Below are 17001 nucleotides of genomic sequence, written 5' to 3'. Positions count from 1 at the left end.
ATTCACATACTTAACTTTTAGGTGGCTAAAATTAGATTAGACAAGCGAGTCTGCAGAATAACTTCTATTTCTCTCACATTTGAAATGTCCTGAATCTTGCCATACCAGCACAGTACTTATATTTGCAGTAATCTAAAATCTATGTATGGACAGACAGGTTGAAAGAAAGGACATATTTCAATCGCTGCACTTATCTATTAGATTATAGAAAGAAATTAGTAAAAACATGAAAAAATGGGCATCTCCTCATACAACTAGTTGTTGTTGGTTAAGAATCCCATCAAGATGCAGAAACATTTTCTTGTAGAATATTTGCTTTCTTCTGAAAGTAGGAAACAAAATGTCTTCTCCTTTTGGGAGGACCTCCTACAGATTATGGAAAAACAACATAGGGAATAAATATTTTCAAATTATGACAGGGTACCTCAGCAGAAAGCTGACATTTTTTTATTTCTCAGACATGCAATTCTAAAGAACTGAGGTATTGTTTTCTTGGGTTTGACTTTTTCCGCATATGTTAGCAACTCAGAAATCATTATATCGATTTTCAATCACTCTTCTGATATAATCTTAATTTGACCAAAAAGTAATTTCTGGAATGTAAGATCTCTTCTTTTAAAAAATGGCTGCTAATTTTTGCAGTTTTGGAGCAATACTCAGAGTTTTTATGTGCTGCTTGAGTGCTGTACTGAATTCAACACAGAAGCAATAGTCACTAGAGCAAACCAGTAAACATTTATGTCAGGTGGCTTTAGTATACTCTAGGGGGAAATTCAGCCTTCCTTTTCTTTTTTTTTTCTGTTTTTTTTTTCTTTTTTTCCCTTTTTCTTTTTAATAATCTAGAAAAACGCAATCATAAATCATGGTTAGGTCATTTTCAGGTTGACAGGTTGGTTTAGATGATGTAAATCATGTAGTTTCTGCCAAATAACAACTACTCCTGATCCTGGTGCTAGGTAGTAACAAACCACATAATTGGCTGTGCCACTGCCGCCGATACACGAAACCATATACTTCTGTCACATAAAAATTGGTTTCTGAAAAATGGCCCTTAAAACTTATTCTGGTTATTGTTTTCCTTGTAGCAGTCCATACAGTGTTGTGTTTAGGGTCTGTGCCTAAATGTTGAAAACCTGCTGCTGTTCTGAATATGATTGAGCAGTGTTTGCACAATGTCATGGCTTTTTCTTTTCCCCGCTTTGCTGCTAGCAGTGATTAGGCTGAGCTGGGTTTTGTTTTATAACCAGTGATGATGATCTTCTTTCTTCTTTAATGTCTTTTTCTTTCTTCTTCTCTGATTAAGATATCCTTATCTCAACTCATGAATTTTCTGGCTTTTTCTCTTTCTGTTCTTTTCACTGTCCCTTTTCGGATGGTGCAGGGAGTAAGTGAACAGTGGTGCTTTGCTTTCAACATAGGTTCACTCACAAAAGAACTGAATCCCGTAGCAAGAGGACAAGGAAGCAAAATTATGTTCAACTGTTGCTGTAATTAAGCTTTTTTGATTCAGTTATGTCCTGTTCAACACAGGTTTTTTAGTGGTGATTGTGATTTTTGTAACATTTCATTTTTCCTTAGTTATATTTTGTTGCTCTGTTGCTTATTTAAAAAACAAACTGCTAAAATATGAAATTTCTAATAATTCAAGTTGCTGAATTGTCAGCTTATAGTAAAAAGAATGATAAAACTATTTTTAGAACTTCTGTATATATTTCTGGTAAGTCAGTTCATTGCTGATCTTGTTTATCATGCCTCTTTATCACAACTTTCAGAATAAGAAATGCATTAATATTGTTGTTAAGAGGAATATTTTGTTACGTACTTCAGAAATTTATTATTTAGCCCATTTGTGGAGTCTTTTCAAAGAACAAAATGGAAAGAAAAGGAGTCTTAGAATTCTCAGTATATCTTTACTCAGAAAATAAATATAATCATGACATTGAAATGACAGCATTTTTATGCAAGGAAAGCAGTCACACTGGTGTACACTATTTTGGGTAGTTACTGGTTGATTCTGAAATGTGGAGCAGCAATGATTGCATGGGGTTTCAGATCTGGGGTGAACTTATCTGGACAGAAATCAAGACTTAGAAATGGTGATCTAAGTGATGCTTTAGATACCCTACAGAACCAGAATCACCTGTAGTGTGTCCAGTGCAGAAACTACAGGACATGTGCGCCCTTTAGCTGGTAGGATACCATCGGCCCTGCAGGATAGAGTAGAGAAAAATCAAATTATGCTCAATACCTAAGTACGCCTGGGCGATTACACTCATTTCTGACAGCTGTTTGCATCCGTCTGAGCTGTGTGAGCTCTCATTTGAGTCAGTAGATATCTCAATACTGTAAAATTTCTTTTGAACAAAGCCTGAAATTGAATTAATAAGTAACTGTATAAGTGATGAGGCTGTAGTGCTAGAGTTCACCTTCTGGTCTCTCTTGTTTAACATTGCAGGTGGACCCTCCAAAGTCACCATGTTTATGTTAAAAAAAACCACATTAACCACAGAGATATAGCTGATCTAGCGATCTACTTGAAGTCTAAGTTAGTTAATTAATTTCATCCAGTTAGGATACAGAAACTGAAGTCTTCTCTAGAGTAAAGCAACTGGCAATGTGCTTTGAAAGAATAAAGTTAGAATCACCTGTTAAAAAAAAATACACTTTGTTGGTTAGTAGCATATACTTGAACTACTGTCTTTCCCTGAGGAAATAAAGAGATGGATTACTGTTGTCAGATATTTGTAGCCATTTACTGGCTCATTTATCACAGACCTTTGCTTCCCTTGGAGTCACTGAAAAAGATCTTCTTTATTTAAGATGAAAACACTGATCCCAGACTAATGAAAAATGTTGTGTTGTCACGACTAAATTGCTGCATCTAGAACATATGCATTTACCTATTAGCATGTGCTCTCACCACTCTTTCCTCTTTTTCTCAATGTAGTTTATGAACAGCTTTTTTTAATGCCTATGCAGCAAAATATTTTTTTTTCTCAAAATCCTGATTTTATAATATTGAAGATGAGAGTGGCCATTTTGAGTCTCGTATTTGGACACAGATTATGATTGATACCTACTATGAAGAATATTCCTAATCAAAATGAGAATATCAATGAATATCATAACTATTATGACAGTTTATAAAAATAAATAGAACTAAATCCAGTATGTGCCTTTATGAAACATTGTCAAACAGTAATAAGGGAAACAATGATGGGGAATTCCCAGCTATAAACCTGCACATAATAAAATACAGCATGGATGATAAAAGTAGAAACAGTTATTATTTTATATAACAAATTTACCACTTCAACTGATGAGTTTATTTAAAATTTCCAAGACAATATTATTAATTTCAACACAATTTTAATATAAAATAAATCAGAGATATTTTTAAAATTCATCATAACAATTTAAAAATATAATCAATCAGTTAATATAACAACACATTTTTCCAGCTGTTGCTAAAATGAAGCTTTTTTTACATTCCTGAAAATTATTTTCAATATTTTTTTACTTTCAATTCCTCAAAACTAATACTCTATTAAATTGTGTTTTCCTGCTATTTCTTCTATACAATCTCTCAAATTGATTGTTACATATTTCTATTTAAATTTTATATCCTACCCAGTCTACAAGCATTATTTCTACATCCAAATTTACTGCATTCTTCAGGTCATAGTTCTGTATTCCTCCAAATGTCTTCCAAAACATATTTCTGAATAAAATATGCTTACTTTTTTTTCTTCTTATTTCTCTGCAAAAACTGCCAAAAGAATTCATAATATCAGAATAAATTCCAGGGATTCAAATTTAAATCAGTTATTTTTCTGTTTCCTCAAAAATATCTAATGTTTTAACAAATCCTTATGGTAACAATAATCATGGAGAAAATGGCCAACAATTAAGAATAAGGGTCTAACACATCTCCACAGGTCAGTAGTTCTCTATTTTAATGGGACAGTTAAAAAGGAGCGCTTGAGGTCATGACAGTAAAAAAAAAAAACTCACCTGAGTGAAACAAGTATTCTTTTATTTTTTTTTCTCAATAAATAATTAAAATCAGCAACCAAAGTAACAGGCTTCTCAATTGTCTAGTGCAAAAATACTGCACTACTTAAAATTTTAATCATTCTAGGATCTGGAATTATTTGGGGGGTGTGGCAAAACCCCTTTTAATGTGATTTTGTGCAGATATACTGAATCACTGGGAGGAATTTTTTTCATCTTGATGCATAAATCTCCCTGACAAGAATATATTAATGGTTTTCTGAGTTAAGCCAGAAGCAATGACATAAAAATTTTCCAAAGATCTGTGCAAATTGTAAAATTAAAAAGAATAAAAGCCAATCTAGTTCAACTTCTCTCTCTATGATATAAGAACCTGTGTTAGGTATAAACTTGGTCACTAGCTTTATTCCAAAACTTGCAACTGACAAAATTTTCCCCTGAATGTTCTAAAGATATCAGTCACGTGGATACAAAATTTAATACACCAAGGTTTTGGGCCCTACATTTATTGCTAACTCCATCACTCAGGTTAGTTTGCTCAAAAGGAAAATTAATTTCCACTGACTTAGCAGTGGAAATTATTTGCCCATTTATTTCCACTTTTGTCATATCTTTCAAAGCCTGGGCCATATCCAATATATACTCAAGTATTAAAAATATTGGTCCAACAGCATTCCTAGAATGGAGGCTGGAATTGGAGGCCAGAAGTTTGAAATGAAACTAGACGTTTGTAAATAAGCGATCTGCATCAGGGAAACTGGTAGAAGTTAGTAGTGTTCTACTTCTACTTGACTGGTAGAAGTTAGTTGTGTTCTCATGTGCTGCTGATGAATACGCAGTGTCCTGCAGTAGTGGGAAAATGTACCTTCAGCACAGGATTTTTTCCAGCCACCTGCAAAAACTTAACTCTGTGCAATCTTCACCCTGGAAAAAAATTTATTTCTCAATTTTTATTTTTTTTCATGGTCTGCAAGAATTATGTTTCTCTTTTTGCTCAAAATTTCTCTGAAAAAAACTCTTCATCAGATGATTATCACATACTATCACCATTATTACCCAACTATAATGATGCTTACCACACAAAAATTCAAAAGAAAATAACAAGGCATGATCTTAACTTGTGAAAATATAGAAGCATTTATTAATATATAAGCATTAATTAATATTAAAATATAGAAGCATTAATAAATTTTGATATAAATTGACACACAATATTCTTAACAATTAATATTAATTGCATTTCACAGTAATAATAAAAATCATTATAAAGTGGTTCAGAACAGAATTTTAGAATTAGAATAAGTGAGAGTAAACTGAAATGAATGGTTTGGAGGTATCAATTCTGCATTACCTTGTTTCCTTTTAATGAGGTAATTAAAGGCATATTTCAGAAATATTAACAGAAAAGAAAAAATGCCAAGCCTGTAGCATCAATTCAAAAATCAAATGATAGGCAATCTCATTTGTCATCTTGTAAAAAAAAAAAAAAAACAGAGGAAGCAGTATTACATTATATATCCTTAAAATATTTTTCAAAGAGCATAGTTTTAAACTATTCTGAGAATCTAGATAGCAATTACATTATTACCTTTGACATCTTTTAGACATTGAGTTTAATTACAGGTATGTGGCATTCACATTCTCTGAACAGAGAGACATAATTCTCTCTCTTAGGGTTTTTTTCCTGGAGAAGCACAGAGAGAAATAGAGAAAAACAATTCTTACCTCTACTTATTGCTCCTGTTGTTTTGCACACATGGAATGTTTACCTGAAATGATTTGTCAATTGGATTCTGCTGAGGATTGTTTTGTTTCCTTTGCCAATTGGAAAAAGCTGTGTCCTGATTGTCAGGAGACAGTCACGACTTTTCTTCAGTATTCTTTAGTATTCTTTCTAGTACAGTTATAGTAGAGTATGATGTAATATAATACACTTTAATAAAGCAGCTGTTCATCATTGTGAATCAATGCAGTCAGATGCCAATCCTTCCCTGCATCGGGGGGCCCTGATTTTACTATACAGGTAAAGTTGGAGAGTGCTAAATTTATCTTCTTTATGGTTAGAGATATAGTCTAAATAAAGTTTGGCTGTTTTGGACATTGGCTTTTTTTAATTTCTGCATAATTTTATCAGAAATGCCTGGTGTGCAACTTCAAAACTAAAGAAAGAGAAGCAGACACCTTTGCTTTTGCTTAAGGAAACAGAAAAGATGATGAGGGAAATAGTAGATCTTTCCAATAAGTACCAATTAGATTGAATATGTGCAGCACAACATTAAAAAAGAACATTTTCCTCCATTTTAGATGAAACTTTCACACTTGGCAAAGTAAAAATGCAAAAAAGAACAGTTAGGGTATAACCCAAAAGGATGAAAAATCTGGTCATTTTATTTTCCTACAAAGTACAGCGAGCTTTCTCCTGTACTTTTATTTAGGCAAGGTACCAAATTTATTTGCTATGGAAATACTTCAGCATTTGTGCCATAGTGTGAAGGTGATATGTCTACTGTAAAGTTTTGGGCTATTTCTCTAAATATTGAATATATTGACAATATATTAACAGCATGAGCCCATAGGAAGTCAAAAAAATACAAAATGGGATGGTTTGTACCTTTAGACCTAAACTGAATGAAGGTATTGTCCCCACATTGCATTTATGCATCTACTAAAAATGAAGTCATTATATCAATTTCCAAGCCATCTCATTCTGGAAATACTGTTGCTAAAATAAGGAAAATAGAAAGATGGAAAATGCAGAGGAATAATGAACAAAAAAATGCACATGGCTATATTAATGGCAATAGCCTGGATTGCATCTATTTCTGTAGCATATTTTCATTGAATGAAGAATAACTTAAAAATCCTTCACCACAATTTTTACAGATACTACTTCAGCTCTCTCAAACATCTTTGCATTTTTACAGATGTCATGATTTTTATAGAAACACCCACAGCACATTCATGTTTGGCATTGTGGCATTTTTAATGCTTCCTAAAAAACTTATACTTTGGAGAAGCTGAACAATGTATTACTGATAGGTAGCATTTGTTATTCATTACCTAGGCAGAGAAACAAAAATGTAATGTCTTATTATTATTTAGCAAATCTAATGTCTTATAATTATTTGGAGACTACAAAACTACTGACGCTAACTAGAAGGGAATTTTAATCTTGAGCTGGCATTAGAAGTTCTTGAAAGAATAAACTTTTCCTTGCTAAGTAACAAATAGCAAGGTCAGGTTGCTTAATTAATTCAGGAATAATACTTGTGCATTATAAGTCTTGAAAATTATACATTATAAAGTACTTTGGACTAGTCTTTGTGCAAATTATTAGTATTTAATGAAGTTACTTTTTTTCCTGTTATTGTTACGTAGATTTTATATCCTGATTGTAGATTCAGTTATAACTTAACAGAAAAAAGTGGATTTTCTTACAATAATTCTTATTAGAAAAAAAAGATGGATTATTACCTGCTGGATTATTAGGGACCTTTCTACAGTGACAACCACAGATCTGCCTGACTAGAAAGGGTAATGTTTTTTTCTTGGCAAAAGAAAAATGTCCCTTTCTTGGCAAATTTTCTTTGCAAATATGCCCCAAAATATTTGTTATGTTTCAATTTTTGGACAGTAGGAAACTACTATGAACAAGATAACTCAAATAAACTGCAAATTTTGTAACAATTTCTGATTGTAAAAGTAACATCAAAATACACATTAACAGGGCCCAAATTTGGTCTGGGCAAAATTAACCTGCATTATAAGTTAGAGATATAGATATATTTTCTTTATCTTTGATCAAAACTTCCAGTTTTTAGAAAGCCAAAATGCTTTCAAGCTATCAAATAAATATTTATATAACCAAATAGGGATACCAACGAAAAAATGTAAAATTAATATGTATATCATTATATAATTCACACATTGTATTTTTGAGAAAAATTTTAATTTCTTCAGTGGCAAATATCACTTCCGCTTACTGTTGAGGAAACCAGGGACTCAAATTTAATCACATGAATTGAACGTGAAAAATATTAAACTAGTCTGGGTTGAGTACATATGTAATATATAATTTCAATAATGAAAATAGAAAGAACTATGGAAAAGAGAAATGAGTGGGAAAGGAAATATAAATAAAACTTAAATTTTTCTCTCACCTGAAATTCCTTTTTTTTTTTTTGTGGCAAAATGGAATACTGATTACAAACATTTTTAGAGTACCAGAGCAGATTGTATATAGGAATATAGGAATCTTTCTCTCCCCAGAAATATGGAATGTGAAATTTAAGCTTTGTGCTGTCAATCACCATCTTGAAACTTTCACTGGGAAGCAATTAACTGTTCTGAAAAACATATATTTGCTTCTATGGAAAACAAAAAATCTGCATAAAACACCATGATAACCACATCAACAACAGCAGGAGCAGAAATAAGACATAGCAGAAGTTGCTAGTAAGTGCCCAAAGTCCTGTATTCTGCTGATGACCTTGCTAATGGAAAAGATCTGAAAAATGATACAAGACAAATAATTTCATAAATGTGAATAATGAAGTAGGATTCAAAGACAAGAGAAATAGAGAAAGGAATATGGAAATGGCATGGGGAAAGTTTACTTTTTGTGGAAGTACAGTTGGGTAAATGGATGTCTAAAGAAAATTATAACATTGGTTACCTGATTCAAAAAATCCTCTGTCAACATTTCTGAGTTAAAGAATCTTCTTTAGTCATGAGGCAGAGCAGGCTAGTTCCCGTGATCCAAGTCAGATCAGAACTGAAATTGTTTATTGAGAACATGACTTAAAAACAATCAATTAGCTATATATTCAAGATCAATATAAGCAATGCAACAGATAAATCACACATATTTTTAACACCATTAAACACAAATAAACTTCCAAACAGCCTCTTTTCATTGTTCCAAAGTTCTGTTTCCTTCTCAGACACCCATCAGTAGGTCCAGCTCAGGGGGGCTCCAGTCTGGCCAGGAAGGGCTGTGTGGAGCTGTAGAGCAACCCTGCTCCTGCTGTTTACTCCAAGTGGAAATTTCTGTGATTTACTTTGTGCCTGTTGGCCCTCTTCATATCACTGGGTACCACTGAAAATAGTCTGGCACCATGTTCTTCACACCCTCTCCTGTATGCATTGATAAAATCCCCCTCTCAGCTTTCTCTTCTCCAGGCTAAGCAGGCCCAGCTCCCTCAGCATTACCTCAAAAGAGAGATGCTCCAGACACTCACTGGACTTTCTCCTGTAGCTCCTTGTCTCTCTTGTACTGAGGAGCCCCAAGCAGGACACAACACTCCAGATGGGGCCTCACCAGGACTGAGAAGAGGGGCAGGATCACCTTCCATGACCTGCTGGCCATGCTCCTCCTTTGATGCACCCCAGGATACCATTGACCTTCTTGGCCACAAGGAAGCATTGCTGGCTCATGGTTACCTTATCCACCGGGACATTAGCATGTTTGTGGTGACTAAAAGGACCAACTTTTATAGGCACTTGACTGCTGCAGTCATACAGCCTGCCAATATAGCAGTGCAAGTTGCATATATGCTTGCCTAGAACACAAATATCTCGTACACAAGTATATATTGTGGCACTATGGCACTTCTCATAATTGGTTATCATTTACACTTAACCATAAGATGGAATTTTCATTTCATCTAAATCTCTACTACATTAATTAATTTTTATATTGTCTTGTTACATTATCACATTAAATTCTACTTAACTCTAAAAGAATCAAAGCCCTATTCATTCTAAAAATGGCAGCAGCTGCTAAGATGCATAACTACAGTTGTATGTTAGATATTTCTTGTACTTTTTATTTCTTCAGCTGAAAGACCTAGAAGATTTCAAATAATGAATCTGAGGTTGCAATGCTTTTATTGCATTTCAAATCTAGTTTTACAATTTCAAACTTTTCTTTCTACTATTAAATATTTGGTCAAGGCGAAGTTATCCTCACACTTTATTCTACAAGTCCCCGATCCTTTAAAAGACTTGTGTTGAGATTTCCTCATGCTATTGTGTGCTTTCTTGAAAGATCTGAACTGAAATCAGTTGTCATGAGCCATTTTGAGATTAGTAAAAAAATTTATAAAACAAAAGTTCATTATAATAAAATGAAGCATGGAATCTGATACCTTCTGCTCCGCTGCCCATTGTAGGTTGTTCTATAGATCACAGCCTTGTCAGAGTCTTAGACTATGAAAATACAGATGATAACCCACCTAAAGAAAATACAATCTTTTCATTGACCTTGATGAACTTTGAATCACTCCTGTGCTTCCTTTTTACATGGTCTTTCTATATCATAGAGCTAATATCAACTGCTGATACTTTAAAGTATTTCCAGTGTGTTAAATTGCAGTGCATAGAACCAACCATGTCACAATACTTCTCTTCCCCAGTTCTCTTTCCAGTTTCCCACTTCACAGTTGGAACAACATTTTTCTTTGTTTTCATTGTTATTCTCCCTGTGAGAATTTCTTTCCTATATACATTTTTTCTGTGTTCTTTTCTATGTACCCTTCATTTCTTGCCCAAATCTGACATTCTGTCAGCATTACATAAGATATTTATCTCTGTCCAATTTAAGTCCTGTACACCTGTGAACACTGATCTGGAATGACAGATAGTTTCACTGAAAATGTCTGCATTTTACTACTTGCTGGAGCCATTTCTGCTGTATTTATGAATGTAGAACATTTGGTACTTGTAGTAATATACCAAAAATAAGCAACGGTTCTATTAGTTATTTTACATTTATTTTCCTTTTGAATGTCTGTCATTTGCTTCCATCTGCTTATTAATATATTAAATACTTGTCTTTTAATTTCTGGAAATTATAAGAAGGAAATGAAAACCATAATGTTCAGAAAAGAAAGTATATTGCTTATTCTCCCTTATTGATCATACAGACTATCTAGCAGTTTCCTATAAAGCCCCTGTTATCTTAGTATAAAATTAGTAATCGTTACTCCATATGTAGATATATGTTAACCTGACAAAATGAAAAATAATCTTCTCAGCTCAATGAAATTTTATCCTGTTAAAACTTCGTTTGTTTTTCTTTTAATTTTCCAATATAGCTTTAAAAGATAGTAAATGTGTAATTTTGACAATAAAAACATACGAACACAATGAAAATAAATATAAATGTTGATAGCATAGGTTTCTTCCCAAGGTATACTTTTCTTTTAGAATTGCTTTAGTTTACAGTACCTATCTTTAACTTCCTATATTATGTAGATTAATTAGAACTGAGGTAATTTTCTCTCTAGTAATATAGTAAATAGCAGAGCATAGGGTTTTGTTCAGAAGATGAAGAAATCAGATCATCCTCTTCTAGAGAAGTTTCTTTCAATGCATACGTAGATGTGATTTTCTATAGCTATAATAAACATCTGTATCTGCATCTGAAAAATATTATTTAACCCCAGACCAGCAGCTAAGCATCACATTGCCAATCACTCACTCTGCCCAAGAGTAAAAGTGAGCAGATTCATTGGCTGAGATAAATGCAGTTTAACAGGTAAAGCAAAAGCTGTGCACACAAGCAAAGCAAAGCAAAGCAAGGATTTTTTTCACCACTTCCTATCAGTGGGCAGGTGTTCAGCCATCTTTAGGAAAGCAGGGCTCTATCACACATAACAATGTCTAGGGAAGACAAATGCCATCACTGTTAATGTCCTTCCCCCAGCTTTATAGATAAACCAAAAAAACCCTCAACAAATAACAAACCACAATTATAGCAGATATTATTCTTTTTTTTTAAACAAATTTAAAAGCCAGTTATGGGAAAATAACTATTCTAGAGAATAATACAGATTAATTAAAGGTCTTACAGAGATACAGCATAAAATTCAGTGTATGTGAAAACAAAAATTAAACAAATCTGTGTAGCTGAGTGACACCTAAAAACCCTACAGCTATCTAAGTTTGGAATTTATGTATAGAACCCTTGTGAAAAACTTGAAGATGAAAAATAAATAAGTATATATGCAGCCCATGCATAAACCAGATAGATCATTACATCCAATTTCATGGAAATGGCAAAAAGCACCAGAAAATTCCTTTACATAAACATATGAAAATAGATAAAGCTGTTTCTGCTAGCTGTCTGCTGAAGTGACTAAGATGAATTTCAGTATTAACTTTCATGTCTAGTGTCAAGAAAATGATGGACAGATCAAATTATCTAGTACCTAATGATGCCACATCTTGCATCTTCTGACATATAATGATGACAACTACAGCAGAAAATCGGAATACTTCACCACATCTCACATCCCTTTCAGGGATTTTTGTTCCTTTTGCTCTTATTGGAAAACAGATATGAAACAACATTGTTCTGGCACTAGGAACATGCACCTATTTCACAGTCTAAATGGATCTGTAACTGAGAGTAGAAAAGTATTTTAGTGTAATTTTTTACTTTTCCTCTAAAATGTTTTTCATTGGATTTTCCAACATATTTATGAACAGCAGCCATTTTCTCAGCATTTAAATGATAAACTCAACTGCTGAAGCTCTCTGATTCATCAGTAGGACAGGTTTTCCATATTTCTGATTGTACAAATTGCCTTTCTTGGCATCAGGTCCACAATTACTTTAAGCATGTATGATTACACTGTGTCATGCTTCAAGTGACTTTGCACACCATTAAGAATATTTTCCTGTCTCTGAAATACCTAACTTGTTTGATTTGTTGTTTGTTCAGTTTGTTTTGCTTTCTTCATGGCTGTGTCATAGGGGCATTTAAAAGCCATCCTTCAGCTGGGGCGTGTATCCATGTCCATTTGTACCACAGGATTGTTTAATTATAGGTGTTGACCTTGAATTTTGCATTATTAAATTTGTTCCTACCTTAGTTGTTTTGACCTTCAAAGCAATGGTTTTGTGTATTTTTCCCCAACTGCCCTTTTTATTGACTAACTCTTTCTAGAACTTTGTGTCATTAGCATTTTTTTATCAGCACATTTTGCTTTCTGTGCCAAGGCCAAGTGGAAATGTTAAGCAAGATTTTCCCTAGACTTCTCATTTAATAGCATAATTGAATTTCATAGAGTAGAATCCAGCTCCTTGATTTAGCCATTAATGTTCATCTATGTAATAAGAATCTTTGAAAAAGGAATGACTGTGTTTATACACAGCAAATATGCCCACAAGAGCATAAACATATTCTATAAAATCTATAAACATATTCTACATAATATAGAAATGAAAATTTGAAGTTACTCCTAGATTATAGTTGCTTGAAAAAAGATGGTGATTTGGAAATAAGAAATAAAAATATAGATCTTCATAAAAATTCTCAATAATGAAAAGAATTGAGAGGAGTAGATTTTCTTCTAGAAAAAAAATCAAGCAAGCAAAACAAAAAACTCATCTACAACACTACAAAGTGATTACACTGTACAATAAACGATCTGGAAAAAGAATGACAACTCTGCAATAAAACAATACTTATTGAAAACCCTCAGAGTTCCTTATAATATTAAGAAATAGAAGAAAAAAAATATATAAAGCTTCCTGTATATAAACTTGCCTTCCATAGAATTCCGGGTAAACGTTGTGTATCTAAGAATGGAATCTTGGTCATCTTGTACCATATTTACAGTGGTTTTCAGTTCTGTAAATGACCAGATATATCTCCACTGGATTATAGAATATCCAAATTCAGAAACTGCAAGCAGATGTAAAATGTGGTGTTTAGAGTGGTATTGCAACTTCCACTAGTGCTTTAAAAAGTTTATTCTGGATATTAATTGAGTTTACCATAATAGTTCTCTTGGATTTATTTCTGGTAGTTCCATTTGTTTAAATGTAACTAAAATCAAGGAAGATGGTGACAGATTTTTCCTTGTTTCAATATGTTTTAAAACTTTGTACATTCTCATCTTATGAAGAATCTTTAATGAAATTGGTTGCCTTTCAAAATTACCATTGACTTCAACAGAGTAACTTTTATATGTAAAGTGTTATAAATAATTGCTTCTTAATTGCTTTCTGGAAATAGGGATGTTTCTTCTCACATTTTAAAGTAGATAGTCTTTTTAAAGATCCACATTCAATCTTTAATTTTTTGGCACTTACAATGAGTATTTGCATGAATAGGAATACTTGCTAGCAGATATATGATATTGCTTTTAAACACATTGTCATATGCACTCATCCATTTAGTGTTGAATTCTATTCCACTTCAAAAAGAATTATTCATGTATTTAATCTATCCCTAGACAGTTTAGGGCTCTCATTTAGTTATATATAAGTGAACTTTTCCACTAATATTTTTTGGATGTTTATATTTATATGCGTGTGTGTGTGTGCTGGTTTGAAAGCAAAGCAGTGAGAGATTCCAGGTCAGAACTACAATTTAATAGGAAAATTTAAAAAACAGGCAGAAAACACTGGCTTAACCTGACAGAGTCAGATACAACCTGATACCCTGTTGGTCAGGGTGGTGGTAGCAGTCTGATTAAATGGTGGCTGCAGTCCTGTTGAAGTGGTTGATGTGGTTCCATTGAAGCAGTGATCCTGTAGAAGAGCCTGGTCTTCCTCTGATGGTCCAGTGGTGGTTATGTAGCCCTCGTCCTCTGGGAATCCAGTAGGGATTCCAAGCCTCAGATTATATCCAGGTGGGAATGTTTGGTTCCTCCCCCTGGGCAAAGCATCTCACAATGGGATGATGTAATTTTATGAGTCATGTAGGGAGACTTGATGGCCCAGTAGCAGAAGATGCCCCCAGCAGGAAGTAACAAGGCACGGGCCATGGAAGAGATAAAGAACACTGGCCCACCTGTTCTTAACAGCTTATGAAGATGGTGATAGAATACATACTGTTGGTTGCATCTTATATTGTCACCTAAGACAATATGTTTGGTTTTTTTAAATATTAAAGTTCAGTGCTAATCAAAATTTCATTAAAATATGTTATTTTTTGCAACTTAGCCAGTTTGATTGATGTCAGGATGTTAAAAATATGCAATCCTGACTCTGTGATCGACACCAAAATTCCCTTTGCTGAGATCTTGATTTTTAAATATGCTGCAAAACGTTTATCTAAAGTTACCTTGAGAGGATTAGAATATTTCTCAGTATTTTTATTCGTAGATTTTGATTCAAAGATATAACTCAAAATTAAAATTGCACATTTTATTTTATTGCAGTAAACAGATGCTAACTGTTTAGAGATATTTGTCGAAAATATTTTTCTTCAAAAGAAAATACTCTGTCATCCTTTATCCCTCCTTTTGTTCTAACACAGCTTATATCTCATCTCCATTTCCACATATATTTTTATAACTGCTTCTCCACAAATATGTGTACATTTTCTTATAAATTCTGACTTACAGATATTACAGCTGATGTGTGTGGTGAAGACACCATCCTACATTTTCTCCAGTACATAGTAATTAATATTATATGAACTTATCCAGAGCTGAAGAGGGAGATGTGCAGAATACCTTTCTATGAATTGATTTTTGAACAAACACATATTTGCCTATCAAATGCTGAGTTTACCAAGAAGAAAAAAATCTCATTAGGCTAAAGTCAGACTTTAAGAACTCCCCTCATTTTCTATATTTGAAAATCACAGAATCTATCTCCTGAAAATCCTATTAGCATTGGCATCATTTGGAAAGTAATGTCTTCATCTGATTATTTTCATGCTTCCTTGATATTTTCATGCTGATTCCACAGTATCAGATATTGATATAAGTCAGAAAGATTATATGCCTATAGGTAAATTTATGTTTATACTATATCTATAGGTCGATTTATGTTTGTAAGGTTATGTGTACATACAGATATGCTGCAAATACAATCATATTATCACACATTTTTTTCCATGTACCTACAAAATATAAAGCAATTTGTATTATCTGAGCAATCTACACATGTGTGTAACCCACAATCACTAGTACAATGCAGTTGTTCAGTCCTCCTTAGTCTGTTTTCTTTATTTGAGGCTTCTGGTATTAGTGGAATTTTTCCATGGCTGCTGAATTTAACATTAAAGTAGCACTGTGAAACAATGATTTCACAGTGTTGTCTGTATGGCCTGTGAAGGCTAAGCAGGGACATTTAATTTCTGTATACTATACTAACCAGGATACTAAAAAGTAGGCATTTGTCCTTAATGCAAACGAAAAAGGGAACTTTATTGGTTTTTAATTAAATTTCAGCAGAGTGCAAACCCTGTATATCACAGCATATTAGAAACACCTCCCTTCTTCTAAGTTGTGCCTGGGTGTGACTCCTCACTATACCTTTCCATCCAGCAGTTGTAGAAAGCAATAAGATCCCACTCCCCCTTGTTTTCTCTACCTTAGACTGAATAAATCCCAGTATCTCAGCTTTTCTTGTGCCACCTAGGACTCAAGTACATTGTTCCTTTTCCACCCTGTGTCAATCCTCCTGAATAGCAGCTCGGTCCATCAGCCTGTGAATCACTTCCACCAATTTTGCATTGTTTGCAAACTTGTTGATAGTTCATCATTTTCTGTCACCCAGATGAGCAATAAAGAGATTAGACATTAAAAGCATCCTTTCAAGCTTTGAGGAATGTGACCAATAACTTGTGGTTATCTTGACTCCATACTGCTCTTGATAAACCTTTAATCTTGGCAATTCAGCCAGTTTTCTAATCCCCATCTTTCATGCCCAAATTCTGTTTTTATAGACATCCTGAGCAGCTAATCTCCTGTACAGCCTCTCCTGTACTTCCTTTCTGTGTCTAGGTTAACTCAATTCCTCTGCTCCTCAATTCCAGTTCTCCTACACTTGTCTGTAATTTTATCTTTTAGAATTGACCAATCATGGTTTATGAGCATTTTATCCTTGAAGATAGAGCCAAAACTGCATAACTATTTTTTAATCCCTTCACTGTCATTGCTTGCCTTGTACACTTCTTTAGGTCACTCATAAAGTGCCTGTTACCTTTTCTCATCCTTTATTTTTTAATCTTTCTGCACC

General features: G+C 33.5%; 1 long non-coding RNA gene across 1 annotated transcript; it reads right to left on the bottom strand.

Moving 5' to 3' along the window:
• Window positions 1–3577: 3577 nt before the first annotated feature.
• LOC135451316 (uncharacterized) lies at window positions 3578–5697 on the bottom strand. The gene is made up of 3 exons (XR_010441281.1): window positions 5603–5697; window positions 4880–4938; window positions 3578–3769 (listed from the first exon to the last, which is right to left on the bottom strand). It is a non-coding gene; the product is annotated as an uncharacterized LOC135451316 (long non-coding RNA).
• Window positions 5698–17001: the final 11304 nt, after the last annotated feature.

Source organism: Zonotrichia leucophrys, chromosome 1 (assembly GCF_028769735.1).
Source record: "Zonotrichia leucophrys gambelii isolate GWCS_2022_RI chromosome 1, RI_Zleu_2.0, whole genome shotgun sequence".
Lineage (NCBI taxonomy): Eukaryota > Metazoa > Chordata > Aves > Passeriformes > Passerellidae > Zonotrichia > Zonotrichia leucophrys.
This window is presented reverse-complemented; position numbering and strand designations above follow the sequence as displayed.